We start from the raw sequence: 9,122 nt of genomic DNA, 5'->3' as shown, positions 1-9,122 counted from the left end.
CATTGCCCCATTTGTTACGAAATGGAAAGACTTGGAAAAAATTATATTAAGTGAAGTAAGCCAGGCCCAAAGAAACATAGGTCCCATGGTTTCTCTTATTTGCAATAACTAGTATATGTCTGAGTCAAGCAGAAAAGGTCAGATAAGTTGATGTTAGGGAAATGAACCCTAGATAAGTATTCAAATGTTTTTTTTTTCTTTCATTGGATTGTTTCTAACACATTTATAAGATTATTTCTTTGTTGCTGTGTATGTCCCTCCCCCACAGTATAACCCCTGCTTTCACTGTATTTGATGTTGGTATAATTTGTGGAGGGGAAGGGAAAAAACAAATCGTTAAAACAGGGATACAGGTGGACCCTTTGCAACAATGAGATGTACAAGTCATTATGTTGAAAACGAACTTTACAACTTTGTTGCGGGGAGGATTGGGTGGGGAGATGGGGGGGTGGAGTATGGGAAGGGGAAACAAAGGAGGAGGCTACAATGCTTGATAAGAAATGTATTCATTATCTTGCCCATGTAATTGTAACCCCTCTGTACAGTATTTTCACAATAAAAATAAAATAAAATACAAGTTTACATGCAAAAAAAAAAATCAGAAATCAGGACTTGAATATCTGACACTTTGTGCCCATACCACCTGAGCCATGCCTCCAACTCCTCTTCTACCCATTTTAAAATGTGAATGTTTTTCTGCTGTGAAAATTTTCTATATACTTACGTGAACCACTTCAAACACACACATACCACACCCATCACACACACACCTTTAGTATTTTTTCAGCTTATGGTTAACCTTATCATTTCCTGTCATCTTGAAATTTAGGGGCATTATTTCTTAAAACACATTTAAAACTTCCATCCTGGATCTTACTGCTAAGCTCCAAATCTATTAGGTCATTTTTGTTTTTGAAGTGTGTCACACTCTGCTCTTCCTTGGCTATTGCTGTCTTCAACTTCTTCAAGCTGTTTTAAAGTCCTAGATTCTATTTCACATCCCTGTTGGATACCTGTTGATTGAAACTTCCAGTCTGTAGTTCGTTGTTTTGTTTTTTGTCTTCTCTGGGTCTGATTGTGTTTTCCTGTCTGTCCATTCTAGTATCTGCGAGTTCTAGACTTTGTAACCATGGCCAGGTTGGAAGTCTACATCTTGTGTCAGTCACGGTGTAATAACATGTGGCCTGTGGATGCCCTGGGCCTGCTGCAGCCTCCCAGGCTCGTCTTGGATGGTTATGAGGGTAGACTTCCAGTCCAAGTCTCCTGGTTGTCCTGGTGTGCTCAGGGTTGCTTGCCTCACCCTTCACTTCAGCTCTTCTGCTGGAGAGACTCCTCTTCCCTAGTGAACTGCGATGGACCAAGAGCATATGCAGATTCCCGACTTTATCTTGGTTCTTTCAAGTTGCCTTTCAATTAGACCCATGTATTGGTGTCTCTGCCCTCACTAAGATTTGTAAAGAGCCCGTGGAAGCAAACTGGCAAGGAGTTACCTGACTCTTTTCCCTTACAGATCTGAGATGTGTCTGTCAGGCCAGGGGAAACAGAGCCTTGGGTTTTGACAAGTTTCTAGTTGTTCATACATGTGTCAATTCCAGTCCAGCTTCTTTGTGACCAGTTAGTATCAGATTTTAGTCCTGACTTAATGTAACATACTAAAGATAAACATTTTTATGTTCTACCAAAAGTTTTCAAAAGGAAGAAAATACATAGGAAAGGGTACTTTCAGTTTTCTACATTTCCTGTTTCCAATTGTACTTATACAGTTAATAGATTTTGAAAACTGATCACTGAGTACATATCACCGAGGGACCTAGCTTTATTTCCATTTTGATGGCTAAAATGGAGAAAAGGTATTGGGGTGAGTTAGCAAGACAAGCAGGATATGACCAGAAAATTGCCTGACATGAGTCTATTTATAGTCAATGCAGTGCATATTATGAATTGTGTACTAGTTTCCTGAGTTTGGGGTGAGTATCAAAGGCAAGGACATACAATCTAAACTTTCATGGAATGACAGAATTACATGTAGAATTGGTACCGATACTCATCCATCCATGCATGTGCTTCCCTATCATGGTACAACACTGGGAAAACAGCTGCTCAGACAATGGTGTGCCATCTCTACACCTGACACAGTGGAGAAGAGGTGGGCTTCTCCTGCTTGCTGAAGAGGGCTTTAGATGGCAGAGCCAGAGGAACAGAAGAATGGAAGATCCTCCTGAACTACCATGCCATAAACTTCCTAGCTCTACATGACATGCCCACCTGAGGGAGAAGTGGTTCTTGCCACATTAAGTAGTAGAAACGTACAGATTTGTTATGCAGCTAATTATACCCTATTGTATTTAAAAATATTTCTGAGTTCAGCCAGGCTTGGTGGCTATTGCCTGTAACCCCAGTTACTGGAAAGATAGGAAGGACTGATTGAAGTTCAGGTCTAGCCCAGGTCAAAAGCTAGTGAGACCTCCATCCAACCAACAGCTGGGTACTTTTCTTTCTCTGAGATAAGAGGGAAGCCAAATAAGGGAATCGTGGTCCAGGCTGCAGAGCAAAAACATAAGACCCTACTCAAAAAAGTTCAAGCCTTTAGAACCAGGAAAAACAAAAACAAAACCCTACTCTCCCCATTGTATTTAACTAAGGAAGAAAGACAGGAAGGAGGAAGTTAATCTTTTTACATAGGACTAGATCCAACTGTTTTTTGGATTTGGGGGTTTGTTTTGTGGTAAAAGTGTCTGATCTTGAGGCCTTAAATTTGCTCTACTTGGCTTGCTCATCTGACTCACTACTAGAACCATGCCAACAACCTTGCTCTTTGCTGATTATTTTGAAGGTAGAGTCTCACAGACTTTCTACCTAGGCTGGTTTCTAATTGCCATCCTCTGCTCTGAGCTTTCTGAGTAGCTAAGATTACAGGTTTGAAGCACCAGTGCCTAGCTAGACTCAACTGGTTTATATCTGCATTCTAATCACTTAAAAGGTGAAAAATGAATAAATACATCAAATATGATTTCTTATATGTTAATATTTATCTCTAACCATGTAGTATATATCCAACACATTACTTGCAAAGCCTTAAAAAAGGCAAAATTATGTTTTTTGTTTTTTCATTAATTGTTAAAATGGACATACAGATATGTTAGCTTTGCTGTACCAAGTGTTCCTTTTGGCCTGAACACCTTAAAACAATGTAACGCAGTGAGGCCCGGCTGGCCTCTCAGGATCCGCATTCTGCTGTCGTCTCGAATGTTCTCCTGGAGCAAGTGCAGGGTCCAGATCCATACAGAGGATAGAAACTTGAGGGCCACCCATGGAAGGTGGAGTCTGATGTGAAAATTACTAGCTACAGCAAAAGCTATAAGGAAGCACCATTGCTTCTGGAAGCAGGAAGTTTCCAGCAGACTCAGTTTCCTGAGTAGCCTGCTGGGTTCTTGAGCAGGCAGCCAGGTGAGGGTGCTGTGTCCTCAATGGGGAGAAAACTTCTGATTGAAGCCCAAAGGCCTGGCTGGTGAGATCCCTATGACCTCATGAGCCCTTGTGGGGCCTTCCAGAACCTATGAAGAGGAAGCTCATGTTAGGGGTTCCTCATTCCTGGGGTAACTTCAGGTGCTCTGGGAGGGCAAGGCCCCAAAGTGATAAGCAGGTCCAGCAGGTTTAGCAAGCTATACCAAGGCCAGAACCAGCCTCTGCCCCACCCTCAGCCAGAATTAATACAAAGGAAGACCAATATTTTGTGTGGGAAAAACATTTTCAGGAGAATTGCATTAGAGATTGACTAGCATTGACTGTTGGTATTTGTGTTGTACTAGATAAAAAATGTAGGCAAACCTACGCTTCTTCCAGTCTTACCCATGGACCTCACTGTAGGGAAGCACTCAAATAATATTGTTTGTGTTTTTACTGATTAAAAATGATTATTAAAGCAAGACTCTGTCTAACAATAACCAAAGTGAAAAAGGCTGGGGGTATGGCTGAAGTAGTAGAGCTTAGCAATCACAAACCCTAAATTCCCCAAAAGTGCCAACACAAACCTCTAAATTCCACCCCTGCCCTGGAAGGCCTAATTTAGGTGCCATCTGGCCTTTTACAGGAAATACAAGCAACACCTGACCTGCAGAGCTATATTGAATGCTGCTCTGATAGACACCATTCTGTTGCAGCATCACCAGCACCCAGCTTCCCACCCCCAGAATGGGGTTCCAGCAGCCACCTTAGTCTCTTAGCCTTGGGAAACTCCCCTGCCCCTAGCTTGGATTTCTACCTGGCCCCACATAAAATGGCCACATGAGAAGGAGCCCCCTATCTCTATCTTAAGGGTTTAGGGGATAGTTTGTTAATTGCCTTGAAAGCTGTCATCCTCTCCCAAGTAAAAGCATCATTTGTATTTGACTGCTTCCCTAGTTCTATCCACTCCTAACCTCTCCCGAAACTCCAGCCTCAACTGTAGCAGCTCCAACAGGAGTTACTCAGCTCTACTCAAATCTGACTCCTTCCTACCTGCTGGTCACATGATCCCAGCCTTTCTCCTAAGACAGGGTTAAAAGAGTCCAGCCCAAAGCTAGGCTGTAACTTTTCGCCTTCACCACAGGAGAGCATGGAATTTATTTACATTACAATCTTCCTCTTCTACAGTCTTAAGAGTATATTGTTTTCTGCTAGGTCTGCTCACAGCTTCCATTAACCCATACAAGGGTCAGGCTCCATCCAGATAATACCTCAGAAAACATGATTCTGTTGCTTGATCTCTCAAAGTTTACATATATCACTACCATGCATGTGCAAACATGTGTGGCATGCATACGTACATAAGTGCAGACTTGTGGTGTGTGCATGTGCTGTGTCCACATGCATGTGGGGTTCAGAATGTTGTGTATGCATCCTGCACATTGCATACATGTGTGTAGGCATGTGGTGTTTGAACATGGATATACTGTATGCATGCATGTGTATGTGTGTGGTGTACATGTTAGTCTGCATATTGTGTGATATTAACTGTAATATCCCCAACACTTATAGTAATAGCTATTTGTAGTAAGCCCTCAGCAAATAGCTGTAAAAGGAATACAGTATTTGTGTGGTTCCAGAGTACACATAATCAAATACCAATGAGCAATCCTTAAGAAGACTCATTTACATAAAATCCAGTGGATTTAGCCGAAAGTGTAACAAAATCTTCCAGGATCTCAGATTATGTTATATTCTCTAGATCTCAAGAGGAGAGGAAAGCCAAATAGCAGCAGGGCAGCACAGCTGATGGAGGAGTGCCCAAACACCTCTTACCCAGGAAGAGAACACAGGCACACATTCAAAAATAACTGAGGGCTTAGAAGGTGGTTCAGTGGTAGAGTGCTTGCCTCGCATGCATGAGGCCCTGGGTTCAATTCCTTAGCACCACATAAACAGAAAAGTCTGGAAGTGGCACTATGGCTCAAGCGGTAGAGCGCTAGCCTTGAGCTGAAGAGCTCAGGGACAGCGCCCATGCCTAGAGTCCAAGCCCCACGACCAACAACAACAAAAAAAACCTGCCAGGCACTAGTGTCTCACACCTGTAATCCTAGTTACTCAGGAGGCCGAGATCTGAGGATTGTGGTTTAAAGCCAGCCTGGGCAGAAAAGTTCCTGTGAGACTCTTACCTCCAGTTAACCACCAGAAAATTGGGAGTGGTGCTGTGGCTCAAAGTGGCAGAGTGCTAGTCTTTAGTAAAGAGCTCAGGGACAGTGCCCAAGACCTGACTTTAAGCCACCTGACTGACCAAAAGTTAATAACAAAATCTGCAAGGTCTGAATTCCTGTGAAGCCCAGCAGAGAGCACGATGGACCCAGCGCTGCTGCACATGCTCAGGAGACGGACCACAGGTATCAACATACCTCACAAGCTTCCTCTAACCCAGGAGGCTAAGGGCAATGATGCTAGAAACCTCACCATGTCTGTGACAAAGCTGGTCTTTCAGATTCATGAAGGATGCAAGGTCACCAAGCATTAGTGAACAAGGACAGCACAATCCCATCTGAGCGGGCAGTGAGACGCTGGATGCCATGTGGGGGCTGCCTAGCTTTCCTGCCTTATCTGTCTCACATCAGTGTGATGTGGTCCTCGGAGGGCAGGCACAGGTCCTCTACTCACTCCATTCACTCATCCAGACAACAGTTTATTGAATGGGATTACCCAGCTTTCTTTGTTGCTGCCCATCTACTCTGTTTATTTAAGGAGCAGTGCAGAATGTCTGCTTTCACTGACACCTTGCTCACAGAACTCACACGGGGCAGGTAACCAAGTCTGTGGTACTAGGACAGTCTGCTCCTGGCCACAGCAGACTCAAGCCAACCCTGGTCCAGAACAAGAATTGGACCAGGGAGTTGTATGGACCTGTCCAAGGAACTCCAGCACTTCCATGTGTGTTCTGCTGGATAGGAGAGAGGTGCAGGGAGATGCTGAATACCACAGCACTACACTGACCTCAGAGTAGTCCTGCACTTGTAGTCACCAGGGCCAGGAAAAATCCATTTCAGTTAAGACCAGTTTAGACCAGATTTTTCTGACATATATTAACTAAAACAGAGTAAACAATAATAAACTATACCTACAAAGACTTTCTCCACCTCCCTCAAGTGAGCTGTGTTGGCCAGTCATACAAGCACATTCCACAGCCAAGTTTTAGCTATGCACATATCCATTGGTGGGGGCGAAGAGCTCCTGGGTAGAGATACTCGTACAACCTCAGAGCTCATCTGAGCAGGTGCATTTGTAGACTGCTCACAAGTCCAGTCACAGAAAAACTAAAATATCAGGGATTCTGTGAGATTTCCCATAAAACTACTGTAATGGCTTTCTGACACAGCCAAAATATTAAAAAGTCAGCTATCTATAGCTCTCACTTGCTGCCCTCAGCTTCAAATTACTGATTTGCTCTGCTGCTGTAAGGGACACAGATCATGGTCTGACCTAGGAGGTGGCATCATAATCTATGACACTGACAAGTAACCAGATGCCTCTCCAACATCACATTATGGACAGCATCTTAACCCTCAGGAAAGTGATAAGCCTCCAAATTCCAGATCCAAGGAAACTATCCATAAATAGTAAATTCATTGTTTTTGAGAAAAAGTGGCTGTCAGACTTCAAGGTTAAGAAGGTATTAAGTATAAACAGTGTGTGTGTGAGTGTGTGTGTGTGTGTGTTTCTTTTGGAGCTTGAACTCGGGGCCTAGGTACTGTTCCTTAGCTTTTTCACTCAGGGATGGTGTTTACCATATGAGCCATAGCTCTACCTTCAACTTTTTACTGGTTAATTTGAGATGAGTCATGTATTTTCTTGCCCAGCCTCTGAATCTTGATCCTTCTTAGATCTTAGCCTCCTAAGTAGCTAAGATAACAGGCATAGCCACTGGTCCCTAGCTTATTTAAAAGCAATTAAAGTATTAAAATTTTCTATTTTTAAAGAAATTAAGCAGAGTCTGTAAAATCCCAGGAGTAAATGTTTTACTTTGAAAAACCTCAGAAACTTAAATGTGTTTAAGGTACATAATTAAACATATTGGCCACAGTTTAATAACAAGTCATTGGGGTAAAACAGTAACATTTGAGTGCTGGGATGAATAAATTGCAACTGGAGAAAGTTGACTCCTGTGTTACAATGTAGACCTCCACTAAGGCCAAGGGATTAAAGAATCTTTCCCTAACTTTGTTTCCATTCACAATCATCCTTCACATTACTTTCATGGGAAGACAATAAATTCAGAAAGGATACCTCTAGGAAAAGTAAGCTTAGAAATGTTTTGTAAAGTTCATTAATTACTTATTATTAAACTTTATAATTTACATGAAAGAGGTTTACTTATTAAACTGATAAAACTTATCCAACATCAAGCAAACTAGACTACCTAAGGATATACAATATTTAGAGCAAACTGACCAAAATCTCAGTCAAAATTTTACATAAGCTCACAAGGCTTTGAAATATTGCCTTTCTCAGTAAGCACAATTTTGAACACTATTTCCTAACAACTGTAACCTTTGATTCTATGACTGGTGTTATCTTTCCAGAGTTTTGGTTTTAAGTATGTTTCTTATCTTAAGGAGACAGTTTGTCAGTTCCAGAAATCAGACCATCTACTTTCCTGAGTCAAATTTCCAATCAAACAAACAATAGAATGTCAAATCCTACAGTAGCGTGTACTTATTCCTCCTCCTTTTGGCTCCAAGGCTCTAGATAGATGAAGAGCTAGAAGTAGTGGGTGTGAAAACTCTTGCTTACATCTGTTCCACCCTTTTCCCAGAAATCTCAGGGAGGTGTTGGCTCTGGGTAAGATCACACAGGCCACAGATTTGATCCTACAAGACAGCTCAAGCCTGTAATTCTAGCTATTCAGGAGGCTGAGATCTGAGGACTGCAGTTCAAAGCCAGCCCCGGCAGGAAAGCCTGTGAGAGTCTTATCTCCAATTAACCACCAGAAAACCAGAAGTGATTGTGGCTCAAGTGGTAGAGTGCTGTCCTTGAGCTGAAGAGCTGAGGGACAGCGCCCAGGCCCAGAGTTCAAGCCCCAGAACTGACAAAAAACAAAAACAAGCAAACAAACAAACCCAGCTCAGTGCTGGGTTCATCCCAGCAATCCTAGCTATTCAGGAAGTTGAGATCTGAGGATCAAAGTTCAAAGCCAGTCTGGGCAGGACAGTCGGTGAGACCCTTATCTTCAAATGACCTAAATATGGCTTTTGCCATACTATAAAAAAAAAAATTAAAAGGAAAAACAAAGCCAGCCGTGGTGACTCGTGCCTGTAATCCTAGCCAGCTACCCAAGAGGCAATGGTCAGGAGAACACGGGCTGGAGATCAGTCCAAGTACAAAGTTAGCAAGACCCCATCTCAACCGAGAAGCTGGGTGCCGTGGCATGTGCCTGGGATCCCAGTTACACTGAAGGAGAACCGAAGTCTGAGGCCTATGGCGGGGGCGGGAACATAACTAAAGCAAACGAGGGCTGAGGACGCGACTCAGATGGTGGAGCTCCGAGTTTGAATCCAGAAAGCATGAATGTAGGCGCAGCCTGGAGGTCTGGCCGGGCGCCTCGGAGGGCTACCCGGAGCCCGGGGGAAGCGCGGGGGGAGCCCGGGGGGAGCGCGGGGAAG

Source organism: Dipodomys ordii, unplaced genomic scaffold, assembly GCF_000151885.1.
Source record: "Dipodomys ordii isolate 6190 unplaced genomic scaffold, Dord_2.0 Scaffold269, whole genome shotgun sequence".
Classification (NCBI taxonomy): Eukaryota; Metazoa; Chordata; class Mammalia; order Rodentia; family Heteromyidae; genus Dipodomys; species Dipodomys ordii.
Note: the sequence above shows the minus strand (reverse complement) of the source record.